We start from the raw sequence: 19,388 nt of genomic DNA, 5'->3' as shown, positions 1-19,388 counted from the left end.
CCCAGGTATATGTCCTTACACAGTAATAAATACAAGGTGATTTCAGGTAGTGTGAAGCCTGTTAAGGAGAGAGAAACTGTGAGAACTCTTCTTTCCACCTACATTAACTATGCTCCTGTGTAAGCTAACTTGTTGATCATTATGGTTGCCAAGTGCCAAGGAAGTTTGTTCCAGATCTTATGGATTTACAGTCACATATTAGCATTAAAACAAATTTATACAAGTCCCTGAAAGTAACCTTATCTTTAAAATTTCTCAGTGGTATACTTAAAAACAAAGTGGTTTTGTAAATTCATTAGGCTGTACTGGCAAGAGTACTCCTATGTCTGATAACCTATTGTTTATATAAATAGAAAAGAGATTTCATTGCTTATTTTTACCCTGCCCTTTAAAGCAGAAATAAAATTAATAATTTCAGGAATTCTGAATTTACTCACTGAAGCCCAAAGACATCCTGTGATAAGCTATGATAGACTTTCTTGAAAGTGGGAAAACCTACAGGAGATTCTGGTATCTTCTCAATAAAGAGCAAACATGGTAGGCATTCATTAATGCAAAAAGAAAAGAACATGTCTGCAATTATTCTGAAATTAAGGAGTCATAAGCATTATAAACTGAAGTCACACTTTTCAGTGTGAGCCAACTGTACCTGCTTTTGAACACTGTACATGCCTGGCTAACTGATATTTAAGCAGACTGTCAATAATATTTTCAGTCTGCAGCTTGTTTTCATCTGCAGTAGTCCAGCTAAAAGAGAAAAGAAGTGACATAACCCCTTAAGTCCTTCTTACACGCACACAACAATTAATTGCTTGAAGACTGATCTTTGGGCTAGATTCCTTCAATCACTTTATAACTACCCACCAATCTTGTATTGTTCACAGAGCGCCCAGTGTGGACGCCTTCTCAGGAAAGTTGCACAGTGATGCCGTGTGAAAAACCCACAGACTAATGGGAAAATGTCCTGTTAAATGTAATGCCATCACAAATGCGATTAATATCCAAACAACCTAAAGCCAAAGTACTGGTCATTTAGGAAAATGAGAGATTAGGCAATTCTGCTGAACTTTCATGAATTCTTATTCCTGATTATGACAAGATACTAAAAAGGAAAATTTGAGAGTCTCTGAATTATTTCATGAAGATCATGCATGTATGAAACATGCTGTAATTAGATATTCACGCCTAATGACAGAAGAGAAAGTATGTTAAATGTACGATGTGCAGACCCTGGGAGGAATGTCTTTAACTCGTATCCCTTCACCTCTTGATGCAGGCTACCTGGATTTCCCAATCCATCAGCAAATGCCACTGCATTATTGCTCATCCTTTGGAAGTTCCACAGGCTAAATCCAAGGAATTAATGTGAAATATTGCCTTAATGATGTTTCTGCCAGTCTGAGCAGATCCAAGAAATTGAATGATTTCATATGTTTCAAGCTGAAGTAGGCAGGAACATCTGTCTCCTTTAGATGCTCAATTATAAAGCTTTTGCTTTATACTTTATATTCAGTTATACATGAATGGTTACCCAAATGCTACTTCTCAGTGTCAGTCAAGGTTGAAAAAAATGCCTTGCAGCCTTAATTTCCCCAGTGAGTTCACTAGTGGGTTAATTAGCATTTGGAGACTAAGAGAGACATTTAGCAGTGGAACATACTATTGGGCATTAAGGGTAAAAAGCAGTTATTCATTTTAGCACAGAGGCAAAGAATGACAGAGAACTTGAGTACATAAGCATGTTAAGTCATATTTCTACCACTAATAAAACTGGGTAAAAAATAGACACAACAGAACTTGTTTCAGAACCAGTGGGATGTGTGGCACTAACTCTCACTGTCAATGCATTTGTGCCTACAGTAATTAAAAAGTGATAAAGCAAGGTCTATGAAGCTTTCCATCAAGAACATTTCACATTAAGTGGTGCTTTTTGGAAATAAATTCAGATTAAGCCATGCATGGAAGTCTTTGGGGCATGCAGAATGCTTTACAGTATGGCTCTCTTCATGTCAGTCTCTGCACATGGGCAAAAAGGGTGCTAAGCCCACCTATGGGAGAAAAATCTCATTATGCCACAGGCTTCCTCGGGTGTCTTTAGACGCAATAAGTGTTCCTCACTCGCCTAATCTACTCTTACAAACTTAGTTACTATGAAACCCTTTTTTAGTACAGAAAGAAAATGTTCTGCAACTCTCACTCCTGGTTGCCATCATTTGTAACTCGATAAGCAAATCACAAAACGTGAAAAACTATCTCCTTTTATAGTGAGGGCAGTTCAAATTTGTCTTCTCAAATCGTTGTTAGCCATCTGGAAAACAAGTAAATTCTGATTGATTCTGTCTATCAGAAATGTTTAGTAACATCTGTTTGTTGCGGACATTAAACTTAAGAAATTTAAGCAAGAGCTTGCTCATTCACATTAACATACTCCTTTCACACAGGTTAATTTGCTTGGAGGCTTGAGTCTGATAAAACTTTAATTGAAGTCAAACAAAGATTTTCATTACCTCCATTGCAAATTCAATCAGGCACTTGGTCTGCAAATAACATGGATCTAGACATAATCAGTGTAGTTTTCTTTACATTACTATTTACCACATGTCCTGTGACTAACTTTTAAATTACTTGTATGAGAAACAATATTTGAAAAGGTTGTGATATCACAAGCAAGACTACTGACATTTTTCTGGAATGTTATTGAACTTGGTGGTTTCAATACAGAGGATGATCTGTATTGGCTCAGTAAATACACTGAGTTATGTACATTAGAAGATTATTTAAGTAGACTACAGTGAACACCCTATTAGGAATGGTCTTATCATTAAAACCAAGATAGGTTGCAAAGATTTCAGTGTTTATCTCAGTATACACCAAATACATAGACAGAAGCAAATAAGAACAGTGATGTCTATCAGCGGTCCAAACTCTTCCTTAGGCAGGCTTTGCTGCAAATCCACCCCTTCTCATCCTCAACACCTCAGTTCCCTATGTAACCTGCTGGGCATTTTACCATTTCTGCCCATCCAAAAAAATAGATGATATCTACACACAGTGACAGAACAAAAAATAATTAATTTCTTATCTTTAATAGCTCATTGGTATTTGGAAATTTCATTCATGAAGTGTTGGAGGAAGCATGTCCTTTGCCTCATATGGCACAGGAGAGACGGGTGGAAGGGGAATGCATATCTGAGATTTAGTACAATAAATCTCTGCTACACAGGTCCTTCGCTGACAGAAGGGCACCAAGCAGCTGCATCAATCCAAACAAGCCTTACCCACTCTGCAGCACCAACCTGACCTCAGGCACAAGGGACAACTGAGCCTATGATGCCATCTTCAGAAACAAGAAATACCCAGAGAAGGAAGATAAGAAAGTAGTTTATGGGTATATTTGCAAAACAACACTACTTTCTTTCCTGAGAAAAGGAAATTTTAATTTATGATTGTCAGTTTAAGAAACCCCCAAATTAAATTCACATGCACCTCTTCATAGCAAAGGATAATACACCACTCCTTGTCCACATCAGGACTGTTTGCAACCTGGACATGAGCACAGAAAGAGCCAGAGGTAGCATTTTTAGGAAACAACTGTGCTAGTTGACTGGGCTGGTTGGCTTTTCCTGACTAACAAGCTAGCCGCAGCATAGCATGCGTATCTCTCCAAACTAGCACCTACTAAATGGGAACAAGGAACAATTGCATAGAATCCCTGGTTGTCTTGTTGGTAGGTGGTTTTTTTGTGTTTTAATACTGTCAGTTAAATCATTAATAATGACAAAATATTAAACCATCATGCATTCCAAATCAATATCAAAATTCAGAGAAAAATATTACCTGCTTCTGCAGCTTGTCATTTGAAAGAAATAATACATGATCCACTAACCAAGCAGCATAACCAAGATTATAAATCAGTAAGATTGAAATCCCCACAGCATCATCTTTCTGTCAGCCTTTCCCCAAGACTCACAGAGTTGCAGGATGTCTGCCAGAGAAGTAGTATAAAATGCTGAACACGGATAAATAAAATACAGTTATCCCATCTAAAAGTTCAGATATGTTTTTCCCCTTCCTAAGGTATTGTTTGGGTTCATATATGTATATTTTTTTTATATATATCTATATATATCTTGGCTCAACATTTCTTAATCTCTTCATTCTGTCTTATCCCCCTGCTTCCTTGCTTTATCCAACTAGACACAGTTTCAAGGAGAGAAAAGGAGTGTGCAACTCAGTCACACACCACAGGTATCCCTTCAATATCTTTCCACAGACCTTTCCTAAGATGTTAGCTGGAAGGTTTCAGGTCCTGCTTCATCCCTGATTACAACCAATTACAGTATTTCCATTGATCAGCGGGGGGGAGGGGGAAATGTTATCCTTCATTCTAATTGTTCTTTTTCAACTCATATGCAACTCATATATCAGGGTAGAGGAAAGGAAGAGGAAGGAATTACAGACTATTAGCCAATACACAGGTGCTCAAGGAAAAGCCTTTTTGCTGTTTAGGCAAAGATTAAGTATGGCTTAATAACTACATCTTAATTTTGTAGGTCTTCAACAGTGATAACTACTGAATGCATTATTTTTAGCCCCTTTAAAACCTAAGTCTCTACTTCTAGAGGCATTATCAGTATTAGATAGTGGTTTTAATAGTAAACTAAAACAAGTTAGCATTTTGCTTCTTTCACCTGGCAATAGACTCAGTTCTCTCACTGGCAAGATTTCAGGTGAACTACTTGCATATGGACAGCAAGTATATTTTAAACTCACATTACTGTTCATCTTTGAGCAAAGCATCTAAGCACAGGAATCAACCTTCAATCCTCTACTTAGACAAAATTCCCAAAGTGCATCACATAGAAGTTTTTAAGTCTTTGGAAAGTCAGTGTTAAAGACACAGACCTTAAACAGATCTCAAAAGTGAAAAAAGAAGGACATATGTGTTGTTAAAAACAGGACTGTTGAAAATTCTTTACAGATCAAATATCTTACTTGATGAAGAGAGTCCCAAAACAATCCCATGAATAGCTGAAATCACTGTGTCAGTGTAGGGCAGGATTTTGCAAACCTTCATATCGACCAGCTGTGATAATTCTGAAAAGGATTGAATTCACATGGTACTGAATAGTTCTCTGTCCTATAGGGCTGTCTGTGGGTTATCTGAAGCAATACAATTATAGTCATTGCAATGAGGAAATAACTTTGTGGTTCTTTATACATAAATGAATTTTTACTATAAAATATTCATTGTATTTTTTTTGTTGTTGGAGAAAAGGAAATCGACTTGTACAAATGCCTGTTTTAAATCAAAACCCAACTGCTGCTGTTTTAAAGTTTCATTTTCTTCCCTTTAAAAAATCTGAGATGGACCCCCACAGACTTTACCAACAAGGGACAAAGGGTGCAGAATCAGTCATATATTCTTTGCTTTAGTTTTATCGCAGAAATCCATGCTGATTTTTTAAGTACATATTTGTCCTGGTTTCGGCTGGGATAGAGTTAATTTTCTTCCTAGCAGCAGGCATAGTGCTGTGTTTTGGATTTAGTAGGAGAAGAATGTTGATAACATGCTGATGTTTTTAGTTGTTGCTGAGTACTGCTTATGCTAGTCAAGGACTTTTTCAGCTTCCCATGCTCTGCCAGGCGCACAAGAAACTGGGAGGGGGCACAGCCAGAATAGTTGATCCAAACTGACCAAAGGGCTATTCCATACCATATGACATCATGCTCGGTATATAAACTGGGGGGGGGGGGGGGGGGGGGGGTGGCCGGGGAGCAGCGATTGCTGCTCGGGAACTGTCTGGGTATCGGTCAGCGGGTGGTGAGCAATTGCATTGTGCATCACTTGCTTCGTGTATCATTATTATTATTATTATTATTATACTGTTACTATTAGCATTACTATTTTACTTTATTTCAATTATTAAACTGTTCTTATCTCAACCCAGGAGTGTTTCTCACTCTTACTCCTCCGATTCTCTCCCCCATCCCATCGGGGTAGGGGGGAGTGAGCGAGCGGCTGCGTGGTGCTTAGTTGCTGGCTGGGGCTAAACCACGACAATATTATATTCTGAAGTCTTTTCAAGGATTTCTCCAGTTTTCTTGCTTGTATTTCCCTCAGAGGTCCAAAATCCTACTGGTAAGCACTCATGATGGCTGTTCAAAGGAGCAGGATACTGTCCGGCTATTGTGCTGATACGGCACCTTGCAGTAAAGTGGTAGTCATTGAAAAGTGGGTGATTAAGAACTGATACAAAAGTTAGATCCATGAAATAAATATAGTGGTGATCTTTTTTTATGTAAAATCATTGCCAATCAATGTAGGAAAGTCGGCTTAGTAAAGCGTTCAGACCACGGATCTTTATGAACAGTAAAATATTTAGTAGTGAACAATAAAAGCTACACAAAAATTATGTGAGGTTAAATCATCACCTGAACAGCAATAGGCAATAAATAGAGATCTACACTTGTACATATAATCAGGTCAGGTTTTCAGGGGCAGCAAACAGAAGAATACAAGCAACAAAAGTAAATGTTTAAGAATATGCACAGCCGTGGCAATTTACAGCTTGCTGCTCCCTCAGATATTGGGGCCAGAGGAGCAGCTATTCACAGCTCATTTGCTAGCTCTGCAAGTGCTGGTGGAAGCAGAGACAAAACAAGGCAGAAATATTGAATATAAATTCTTTGTTGTGACCTATAAAAAATAGCCCGTTGTCCATAGACATTTTCAGTAGTGGAATAATTCAGCTTGTTCTTTGCAGGCTGAGGCATCAAACAGAGAAAATGCTAAGATGACTTCTTGTGAAAAGCAATTTTTCCACTGAACTAGAAAAACTACACAGAGTTATCTGAGACATTTTATTTAAATTTGCCTTAAATATAGGGGGGGGGGGGTATTGAAAAACAGTTTGTAACTGTTTTACATAATATACTCACATGTTTTGGCCTTCCACATCCAAAAAGCTGTGATTCAGAGCTTATAATGATCAACTGAGTCTGTCTGCTTTTTATTAACAGTATTCTGTTGAGAAATATTTCAAATCCAAACAGACATCTTCACCATATGACTTTTGACATGTCTTTGTGCCTTCACTTGCCCTGATAACAAAGATCATCACAGAGTCAAAGAAATGAGGACTGAAAGATACCCAAGAGTCTGGTGCTCCATCCTTTTCCCCAGTCCAGAAGACTAGGGTGCCTGAAGTCCAACTAGAAAATCTGTTCTCTTATTTTAAGAGTAACATATAGCTGCTGATAGCAGTTTGCAGTATTAGAGCAAGGACTTTTACATGAAAGGTTAGTAACTTCCATGCATAAGTGGGGACATTCCAGCTGAAAAGGACACCAACAGAGCTGGGACTAGTATTAAAGTCTCCAAAAATCTCAGTCCAGTGCTCTGTGAGGCTACAGTGCTCCTTATGCTGGTTTGTCAGTGGGAAGTAAACTCTATTGAAAATCAAACCTTCAGACTCTTCTTTTGTTCAGTCTACATCTCACCAAATGCAAAGGCAATCAGACAGGGAAATTGTAGTGTTCTGGGATGGGATTGTCTTTCCCTTCTTTACTACTGTAGCCCCATTTTGGGTGCAAACTTATCTTGGAAATAGGTGAGATAGATCAGTATTTTCCAAAGTGTCATCTTATAGGGCTCTCATTACAGCTCTGCTAGTTTTCTTCCAGGCATTTAGAAACTGAGTGATTGTTATTAACATCATTACAATCCCTTAGCTAAATCTGGCTGAATTTGCTAGGCAGCAATGGAAGCAGCATGTTAGGAGCTCTCAGGTCACGCTATACACACGTTTGTATTTGTAATACTTGCTGGAGTTTCAGGGCAAAACTCAGTTCTCCTGTCTGCAATGCAGTGTTTTAGCTGCAGTACAGATCACTAATATCTATTCTCCCTGTCCAAGTCTCAGAGAGGTCAGCTGTGATTTTGTGAACATCCCTCTGCAGTTGCTTTCCGCATTCTGGTGTCTCTTCCACAGTCAGTGTGATCAGAGGGTATGTATTGCCTTTCTATCTGTGCTAGCTTATTGCTGACCCGACAGCTCAGTTCTTGCTTTTTCCTCTGACTTTTTAATGCACCCTCATTGCTGACCCTCCACTCTACCAGCCTAAGTAGCTACAAGCGTGGCCTGTGGTCTTTGACCTCCCTTCTTCAATATGTAGTGAATATCCAGTAATTCCTAAGTTTTATTCTCTGATGCCTTTGGGTCCCACTTTACACTAATCCACGTGAGACCAGAAATGAGCTTCTCTCCTGACAGTTGGGGCAGTGCTGCTCAGCTACACAGTTCCTTCATTTTTAACCTGTCATGTTGAGAAGTGCAGCAACAGCAAGAACTTGGGTGGAAATCATTAGAATAAGTGACAGGTTACCTCCTTGTAATATTGTGCTTTCAGATAAGTATTGCCTAAGAAAACTGGTCTTGTATTTGTGTTTTCTCACTTGCATGTCTTCCCTTTCTTCTGAAAAACAATGAAAACATAAAATGGTAGAAGACAGGTTTTCCTTAATCAGAGTCCTGGCAAACATCAGCCATTTTCCCACAAATGTAAACAGACCCAGTGAGACATGGACTCTATCTTTTCTCCTGCTTGCTTTCTTAACTCTTTCCCAAAAGGCCACTGTGATGAGTAGCTCCTCTCTGCACGTGGACCTGCAGGAGCTCTGTTTATTACTTGGTTTGATTTTTGACCTGACCATTGATGCACATAATTGAAAAGCAGTCTCTTTAGTGCAGAAGGAATCCACCCATAAAATCATGCTTTTTCAGGTAACATTTGTATAGACATATATAGATGCACAGAGAGTGAGAATCCTTTTACAAGTCATTTCAATCACCATTGTTGTATACAAGAAGCATGAGCCTCCCCCTCCAGGCAGTTTTTGTATGTGCCTGCAAAAGATGGCTACACAGGACTTTATACAAGTGTAAGCATTGCTAGAAAAAGTGAAATAGTGGGGAATCAGAGTCAGGGAGGTCTCTTCCATGAGCAGGCTGGACCAGAGCTAAATGCTGCATTGCACCAACTAAAAGAGGGTGCCTGCATTCTGCCTGAATTTACCCTCTGCTACACCACTTCAGACGAGAAAACCAAGTCTGCAAACATCTAGGGTTATAGCCGTGACTTACTTCTGTGTTCTAGTGCTACGTGCACAGTAAAATTTCATCACCTTAAAAGACTGGCCCTTCAAAAAAAGAAACTGCACACATATATCAACTAACTTTTAAAAGGCTTATTTTTATCCATGACATCAATAATAAGTTTTATTAAACTTATCAAATGTCAGGTATTTTGTGATGTACCACACTCCCTGAAAGTGAACTCGATGCTTAAATGCTTTGCTGAAAAACTCATTATTGGCAGCACAAAGTTTTCATTAAATTATTCTCTGAAGATCAAGTACACAATTTTTTTTTGAATACTTAGATATGTGGGACATTTCAATAATTGGAAATTGATAACCAAAGTTATATGCTACTCTTTCTTTTTCATGCCTGGATAAAAAATGCAAGTGTTATTGGAATGAATTGCTGCTCTTGCAATTTTTTAAGCTTTCCATAGCACTTAGTCATGGGTGCTAGGAATTCAGTTCCTGTAAATATTAATGTCACCAGAGTGTGACTGCCTGAGAACATAAAAAAAAGAAAATAGTGTAAGCCCAAACAGAGCAAGTTCATTGTGGAATGACTTAAGTTAATCTTACAGAAATCCTTCCAAAGCATATATAAAGGTCTAGAATTAAAGACTTGAGCCTATATTTTACACATGGTGCATTGCAAAGGGTGATCTATATGGTGAAAAATCCCAGAAAATATTTTACAAAATTAATCCCAACAAAGAGAGAAGAAAATTCTGCAGACTCCTACCAAAATGTTCAAAACAAAACCCAAACAGCACGAGCTGAGAGCACCCTCTTCTGATCATTATTTTGTTTTTCACGTTCTAGATAAAATATCTTCTGCATATGTTGTAAAATTCCAGTGACCTGCTCTTTAGTCAGGATTACAAATATACAATCTGCTCAGGAGATGAATACAATAAATTTGTTTCAGTTTTTCCTTTAGTTGCTCTTTTTTACAAAGGTGAAGACACTTCTTCCAGTAACTCTTTCCCCTTGTATGTTCCACTTTGATTTCCATGAGGCCATCCAGAGCCAGAGGTGAAGGAGGCAGGCTGATATTTTATTTAGCTCATGTCACCAAGAGAGAGATTTAAATTCAGCTGAAAAAAATGCTAGTCTAATACTAAAAGAGTGTATTTACAAAGATGAAAGAAGGACGAAAGAGTGGGGGGAGAATGAAAACAAAAGGAAGATTAGGGACATAAATATTTTTTCTATAGCTATAGCAGCATCATTTGTACAGTGTTCTCACAGTACTCCCACTGTAATTCAGGAAAAAAACAGAGAACAGTGCCTCTGTCCTTCTACCTCACTTTCAGTCTCTTAGGACCAGAGAAGTAGCTCATGAATATTAGACCTAACAAAGCCTGATTTTCTCCAGATTTGTGTTTTGGTGTTGATTGGCTCTCATGTCTGGAAGATGTAAATTGTGACTGAAGCTTTTCCTGCATTTGGGCCACTTAGATGTGCTCTCTTTAGTGTGTATTCTCTAGGATTTAAAAAGACTCAAGCTCACGCTGTAGTGTTTTTCTCAGTGGGTAGCAGTCAGATATCTCTCTGACCTGGCCATCTATTTTCATAAAGCTTGTAGGAACATCCTATCTGTGAGATTTCTATTCCTTTATCATATATGGTATAATACAGAATGGGTTTAAAAAACATGGACTAATGGACAGACATATTGATATGTCTAACCTAATATACGCTTCACCCCATCTGCTTAAGTCTCTGAAGCTTTTTGTTGGAGAGCCATTGACAGGCAGAGCTGTGGGTGGAGGTTCTCCTTGGTGTAGGTAGTGACTCAAATCACTTGAAACCCAAAGTGGCAAGAGGAGCCAGCAGCCATGGCCAACGAAGAGTCTCTTGCACTGCAGATGAGGCAATATATTTTGGGGTGAGTGATTCCACCTCTCAGCAAGAGAGGCTTGCATACCAGCATGCACTCTCAGCATCGTGCACATTGAAAGCCAAAAGAAATTAAATTGGAAGATACAGGCACAATCCTATTATGTGATAAGGAAGCCAGGGTAGATAGAGACAGCACAGAGATAAGAAGGTCATGAAAACTAACAGAGTAATTTTGATCTGAGAAAGTGGATGCACTATTCACCAGATGCACTCAGCCACAGTGGATTGTCAGATGAGGCTTGTCCTTGTCAAAATGTAATAAATTAGCCTCTTTGGCCCTCTCTACATTTAAGGTTCTGGCACGAACCATTTTAGACAAACATAGATTGATGGCTGCAGCGTACACAGGAATGACACAGGACCAGGATGATGGTGAAATATCATTAAAATTGATGATTTTGGCTTGTCCCTCTGTCATGTTTAGTATAGCATGGCAGTGCATCTGGAGACCTGACATTATCAGAGAACAATGCAGAGCCTTCTGGGATGGGAAATGCTAGAGATAGAATACAGGCATATGCAGAGATGCAGAAGATACAGAAACAGTTTTTGATTCTGCCGGTAAAGAGCTGCATGGTAATTCAAGTAACCTGACAGGAGAGAAATCCAACTCAGGCCATTATGTGCACTTGCTCACAGAAAAAGTAACCTGCAGCTGGGTTATGGAAACGAAGGTTCAGATACTGACCAAAGACTTTTAAGGTAATGTGTGGCAACCCAAGACAAACGCAACTTTGAAATTATTGCCCCAGAAGTGGTAAATTAGAAATTAGGATATTAGAGTAGAAATAAAGGAATTGGCTTTTCTTCCTTTTGGGCTCTTATATTATATTTGGTTAGAGGTGCATTGTGGGACTGATCAACCGCAAAAAATCCTTACCATTACAGCTGCCATATCACCTCATTTTCCAAAACTTTAGCAAGGCTTTACCCAGCAGCTGGAATGTGCTGGAAAGGACAGTTGTGGAACAAGGAGTTTGCATTTTTGACTCTGGTCATTTTTTCCATCTGAAATAAGACCCTAGCACCTGTGAGCATATGTGGTTTGAAATGGTGCAGGGTCAGCCACATAGTTGGCATCCATACGGGATCCTCTATGGAAACATATGGAAATCTCCAGTTATCAGTCTTTACTATCAGGCATCACAAAATGTGGACCAGCAGTGCATGAAAAGGTTGTTCAGTAGAATTAAAATGATCCTCAGGCTTAGGAATCCTCAGACTTCAAAGTCTTCAGTTATTTGCACATCATGCTTTAGTTTTTCTCTTTTAAAGAAAAAAAATTACAAGGATCTCTGAATCTTTGATTATGAAAGAACCTCAAAAAGTACTAGGAAAAATACTTGAGCACAACGCTTATACAAAGATGATAAAGAATGATGGGGAAAGATCGTAAAATTATGCCCAATCTCTTATTGGTCTTTCTGGGAAAGAAGTTGAGAACAAGGTTCAATTTATATTTAGCAACCTACAAAATTTCTTCAGACCTTAATCTGCTATATCATTATTTTGAAGATTATGCCATTTTGAGAAGTCAAGACTGACAGTTCTGTTCTCAGAAATGCACAAAAGTGTTGTCAAGGCAAGCCTTATAGAACTACAGCAAGGATTGGACCAAATCCCTGTGGCCAACTCATACACTGATAGAGTAGGGTAGAAGCTTTTCCTATAGGTCTTCTTTTCTTCACAAGGATGGAAAATACCACAGAAAAGGACAGTTGTATTCATTAGATATCATCAAAAATGTATTGCTGTGAATGGAAAGCACTTTGATTAGGACTGAATTAGCTACATGCATAACATAGTTCAGCATATGAGTCTAATGGACTAGCATTTAAATGCATATAATTGAACAGATGGTTCTCTTAGAAGAGACTAATGCAATGTTACGTGATTCTTGTTCACCTTGTTGTGGCATTCATCCAAAGCAGGTGCTCCATAAACCAAAACTGGAAGTGGACTGAAATGAGCTGTCTCCTAAAGAAACTGGGACATAGAAAAGGAGGGACAATCCCTTCTCCTGCGTCTTTCAAGAATATATCAGTGGGTGCAATGCTAGCTTTCCCCACGTTGGCAAATCTCACAAGTTTGTTACTGTTTCTGAGATGTAATTACTGTTGTTTGTAGCAACATCATTAACATCAGCATGAGGGTCGGGGCATACAAGCTGAGAATGTCAATATGTAACTCAGTTTTGAAATCCATTTTATACTCTTATGTTAATTTTTTTCTAACTTGGCCAGCTTGTTCTGCTTCCAAAGCTGCCAAGACCCAGCTAGAGCCAGTGCTGTGAGAGCTGCTATTCTGGATCCATTCCTGACCTGCCTTTAAAACAGAAAAATTGCATTTTTCTCCTTTCTGAGAAATCAAATAACCCTGGTATCAAATCTTTTTACTGTCTAGGTTCCAAAAGTTACCTGCTATAGCAAGGGAAGCAACAGTGGTACAGATGTTTGTGCATTAATAAAGATGAAGTTATCCAGTGGTTAAATCTGGATTAAATTTAAATTCAGAGCAGAGTTTGAAAATGAATCAGGGTTATGGTTTGTGTGCACATGTGATGGCACTAAAATCTTATGGGGCTTTTTGTCTTCTGAAGTTTTGGCTGTGTTTGGTCTGGAATGGGAAAATAAGAGTCCATTCCAGTTTGGAAAAAAACCCAGAATGCAAATTATATGAGTAAACTCACATCAAGAGACTGAAATGCCCCCAAATGCCCCCTTATCCTTCGTTTTCTGAGGATGGAAAGTTTGACTGTTCAGATAGGACTGGGTAAGAAAGATGTCTCCAGATGGAAACTGATGAAAAGCTGAATTTGGCAATATAATTAAAGTGGACCCCTGGTTTTAATTATTATAAAGTTATATAACAAGTAATGGCAAATCCATTACAGACTTCGAAATCATGTCAAGCTTATCTGCTTTAAGCACTGTCAAGCACCCAATTCTCTACAGTAAGCAGAATCCACTCCAGTCTTCAGCTCTGGGGTTGAGATAGCTTGTTCTTGCAGCAACCTGTTTAATCAGCCCAGAAGACTCCCACAGCTCTGTTTCCAACCATTTCAATAAACCCTATTTCAAGGGAAACTTTTCCAAAAGATTTGAACTGGCTTTTAAAATTCATTTGATCCTTGTGTCAACTGTTAGCAGTGTGCCAGTGAATTACCTGGGATTTAGGTTTCATAAATATTTATAGGAAAACTGTTGGTACAGCCACTATTCTGCCTGCTTTGAAATACTGAGATGCTATAATACTTCGATTTGAAATGTTATAACCTGCAGGAGAAAACCTTGACATAAGGACAGAAAATTCAGGCTTAAAACACAAGGTATTGTGGTGATGAATTTACTTTGCAGACTGGCAGAATATGTTACTGATTTCAGTGACTAAAATGATGGAAACAACAGTCTGGGTTTGAGAAGCCTGAACTTTAGTGAGAAAAACAGAAGTCCTCAACAGTCCACTCGGCAATGCTGTTTTGTCTGATTCTAATTAATCTGTCACTACAAACATGACCTAGTTACCACAGTACAAATGTCAGCTTGTAATAGCTTTTCCCTAGAGTCCTCCTTAACTAGCGTTTCCCATTTACATTTACTCATTCAATCATGAAGAGTAGTTAATTAGCTCCATCTACTGCTGCATGGAATGAATTGTACCAGCAGCGCCAGTTCTCCAGTAGCCTCTTCAGATCACACTCGCGGTGGTGGTTTACGTGCTCAGCTGCACCACACCACTGGCAAGAACTGCTAGCGGAAAGCAGGTTTACATCTTTCTGTTTCTTCTTCTGTCATCAGCTTTACTGTTACGTAGGTTTTCTTTAATCTCTAATCTTTTTGGTAATGTCTTTTTGAATTGCAGAGTGACAATGTGGGGCATTTTTTTTTTTAATATGTTTTCCCATGCCAGAAGACATTCTCTTAAAATAATTAGCACAAACAATGAAGAGACTTGCAAGGAAGGAAATGGAGCTATTTAAGTTACTGAGGCACTGATAATAAAGAATGCCACTGGGCTGAAACTGGGTACTCAGATCAACAGATGGATGCCTTTATCTTACACTTGCCATATGTGTTGACTGGAGTATTCAGATGGGGCATTTATTTGGTTTTTTTAAAATGTGTTTTAAAATAAATGTTCTGATATTCATTTAAAATGCCTTCTTAGTTTATGAGAAAGCTAATGAATGCCTGTTCTAAAATGTCATCTTTCTTAGCATTTCCCTTTTGATTTAGGTGGAATATTTCACATAGTCTCAAAACATCCCAACTAGCATCCCAGTAAGCAGGCTGCATGAGATACTTACCTATGACATAGCTGAATTAGAGAAACACACCAGATAATTACCAAAGTGGAAAGGTAGCAAGGATTAATACTTTCAAATGTCTAAAATCTCCAAAAACTTTTATTATTATCTTTAAAGAAATACCTCAGCAAAGGATTTTATTTTCGGAATAGATTTAATTTTCTGTTAAGAAAAGAAAATAATACCAAAGAGCTTATTAAGGTCAGAGATGTTTTTCTAGCCTGCACAGTGCTTAGACACCTGTGAGATGGCTGCTAAATCAAGAGACCAGGCTTGCAGGTAGAATCATAGAATCGTTTGGGTTGGAAAAGACCTTTATGATCATCCAGTCCAACCATTAACCAAACACTACCAAGTCCACCACTAAACCAATTAAGGGTAGAGTAGTAATTTCATGTTTCCTGGCTTGGTGGCTGGATTATTTTTCAATGAAAGTAAAAACTAGGAATCATTAAGGTTGGAAAGGATCTCTAAGATCATCAGTCCAATCATCAACCCAACACCACCATGTCCACTAAACCATGTCCCAAAGTGCCACATCTATCCGTTTTTTGAACACTTCCAGGGATGGTGACTCCACCACCTCTCTGGGCAGCCTCTTCCAATGCTTGACTACCCTTTCTGTGAAGAAATTTTTCCTAATATCCAATCTAAACCTCCTCTGATGCAACTTGAGGCCATTTCTCCTCATCCTATCAGTAACTACTTGGGAGAAGAGACCAACACCCACCTCACTAAAACCTCCTTTCAGGTAGTTGTAGAGAGCAATAAGGTCTCCCCTCAGCCTCCTCTTCTCCAGGCTAAACAACCCCAGTTCCCTCAGCCTCTCCTCATAAGACTTGTGCTCCAGACCCTTCACCAGTTTTGTTGCCCTTCTCTGGACACGCTCCAGCACCTCAATGTCCTTCTTGTACTGAGGGTCCCAAAACTGGACACAGTATTCCAGGTGTGGCCTCACCAGCACCGAGTACAGGGGCACAATCACTTCCTTGCTCCTGCTGACCACACTATTCCTGATAGAAGCCAGGATGCTGTTGGCCTTCTTGGCCACCTGGGCACACTGCTGGCTCATGTTCAGCCGGCTGTCAGCCAACACCCCCAGGTCCTTTTCGGCCAGGCAGCTTTCAAGCCACTCTTTCCCAAGCCTGTAGCATTGCATGGGGTATTCCATAGAGGAAGGAAATTTATTCCTTGGGCTGGCTGCTGCCTTCAGATACATCAAAAGCAGGGCACCTCCTGCTAACCGCAAAGTAAATCACATGAAGGTGCATCATCTGTTCACACCACTACACCCTTCACCTACCTCATGTCCCTAGTTGTACATCTGCCTCAAGTGTTCCTCAAAATATAACAGGACATTTCTGAATACAGAGTCAAAGAAGGTCCCTGAGAAGAAAACATTAAAATAGAAGTAAGCAAAAGAAAGAGAAGACAACTTTCAACCAGAAAAATGACTGCAACAAATCCTAGGTCTTTCCCCTTTACTTTCCACCAGGTATGAAAACAAAGCCATTTTCAATGTCAAGGCTAGCTTTGAGTGCCTCAGCCTCAACTTCGGCCCCTGTTTTTAGCTCCAGAAGAGACTTCTCCATCTCTAATTTACCTCTGACTTGTAGGCCTTCAATGCATTACCCATGAATGCCACTTACTTAGAAGAGCCTTTCCAGCTAATTCCAAGGAATCAGGTAGTTTCTGGGGACAGTTTTGTAGGTTGAATTGGATAATTTAAATGCTGTTCTTCAGTCTTCATACACTGCACTGAAAATCTGTTCCTTTGTCCCCTGGAGGGAACATCTTCTACTTACACAAATTCATGTCAAACCAAATTTTGTTTCTCAAATTTGTAATTAATGCAGTATTATGCAAAGCATAATAATAAATAATCTGGTTGTGCAAGCTATTCTTTCATTAAAACATGGGGGACTTCAGTGCCTAACTGCTTACAATTAGCACATCAGTGAGAAAACAGATCTTGTTATGAGTTAATGCACTGGAAATAAATCCATGCAGACTTTCAACAGCTTTCTAAAAGAATGTTTAAGGTGAATTACCTCCAAGTTACTTGGAAGCTACAAAATTCTAAATTCTTACTTTATGTTTGTAGTAAATGTAAATTCCAAATTTAGTGTTAACACAACAGGTAACTCACAATGTGTGGATGAACTATTTGAAAACATTGAGGATTAATGTAAACTTCAAATTTAAGAAACTAAATACAGAGCTTTACCATATGTCTTCTGTGAATTTTATGGGAGTAAGAACTGGAAAGAGATCTCAGAGTTCAGTTCCACACCTCATTTCCAAGAAAAAAAATCTCACAGAATCTGTTCTTGAGTAAAGGGTTTAAGGTTAAATCTGCAACACCAGAATGTTAAATAAAAAAACCATACTTTTTCTTAGCTTGCCCTTAACACATGCAGTCTTGGTTTGCTTTCTTGAATGCGTTTGCTTTCACAAGGAACCAAAAGCCACTAGACTGTTCTTGAAGTCACATTGCCTCAATAAGCCTTGCAAGAGACATTACTGATAACAGTAGAGAAACAAGCTTTCAGTGCTCAACCAGTTTAGAAAATAAAAATACTGAGCGGATTTTATTGACCTAATACTTGTTTACCTGTATGCAATGATTACACCACTTTCATGGATTTAGTTGTGAGCAGGGGCAAATCTAACCCACACTGGTATTTTGCACTTTCCTCCTCCTCATGTAATAGTGTTCTTCACAGGCAGCACACTGGTAGAAAGGTGTATCAAAGGGTCTCGATATTATGGGGGCTTTTTAATGCATTTCTATGTGTGCAGTGTGTCAGATCATCATAAATGTCAAGGTACACAGTCTATAAAAGCACACATACACATGTATCCATATCTATGCAACCCACACATATATTATGGTCAGGAAGAAGGTATAATAATAAGTGCTTCTAAACTTCCAGACTGCAGTATAAGAAACAGGTTGCCATATCAGTAACTTCTGTAATATCTGTCAGTGAAGTAACCACTCAGAAAGACTGTTAGAGTTTTTCATCAAGTGTAACTATTCTTTCATGTGGATCGTAATTTCACCTGTGTAAAACTTTCCCTTTTTTCTTCAAGAGTTATTGCATATCCAGGGTTTTCTTCTCAATTCAAGAAGTAAGCTTTTTCATCTTTATGTGAAATTTTTAATGGCAAGTGACTCAAGAGAAATTTGCTAAGCTGAAAATTAAGCATATCAAATTTTTCCTCTGCATAATAGTTACCCAGGCTGTTGTGACTGAGCAGAGTATAAACATCAGGATAAATGGCCATATTCTATTAAGGATTGGCCAATGCCTAAGTACGTCCTCACTTGGGAAAAACATCTCTCTGGATCTAAGCCTTTTGGCTCCAGTCCATTTCTATATTCTGCCCTGCACTTACTCAGAAAAGCCATTGATGTCTCTGGGAGTTCTGTCTAAAGACGTAGGGAAGAGTCTCTGCTAATGCCTATGGGAGTTCTGTCTAAAGATGTAGGGAAGGGTCTCAATACATATTTATGACCTTAAAAAGATGAATATACTTTTTGGTTTGTGTTGGTAGCCCATGCCTTCAAAGCTGTTTCTTTCTATGAAGCAAAAACACTTTGATCAGCAATTATACATTTTCTTATACAATCTGGAAAATTTATGCATTATTGACAAAGCTAGAAGGAACTGAATACTGAAAGCATAGCAGGAAAACAACCCTTCATTGTTTTTATTTTTAAATGTATTCAATGCAGTTCAGAAGCAAGTGTAATATAACTCATATTTTACGAAGCTGACCATTAAAATATTAAAAAAGGACTTATTGGCCTTTGATAAATAGTTTAATATGGGAGATGCATGCTAATAGGAAAGTCAGGTTTGGATGACAGTCATTTAACAGTGGAAAAGTGATTTAACAAGAAACTTTGTAGAAATGCTTGAAAAGATGGCATGTCCTTTCGTATCCCTTTATCCAAATGCAACTTCTTTATTCTTCTGCAACTTCCCCTCCCATATCCCTTTCTAAACTTTACACCAATTTTGCACA

Source organism: Pelecanus crispus, chromosome 10 (genome assembly GCF_030463565.1).
Source record: "Pelecanus crispus isolate bPelCri1 chromosome 10, bPelCri1.pri, whole genome shotgun sequence".
Taxonomy (NCBI): Eukaryota; Metazoa; Chordata; class Aves; order Pelecaniformes; family Pelecanidae; genus Pelecanus; species Pelecanus crispus.
This window is presented reverse-complemented; position numbering follows the sequence as displayed.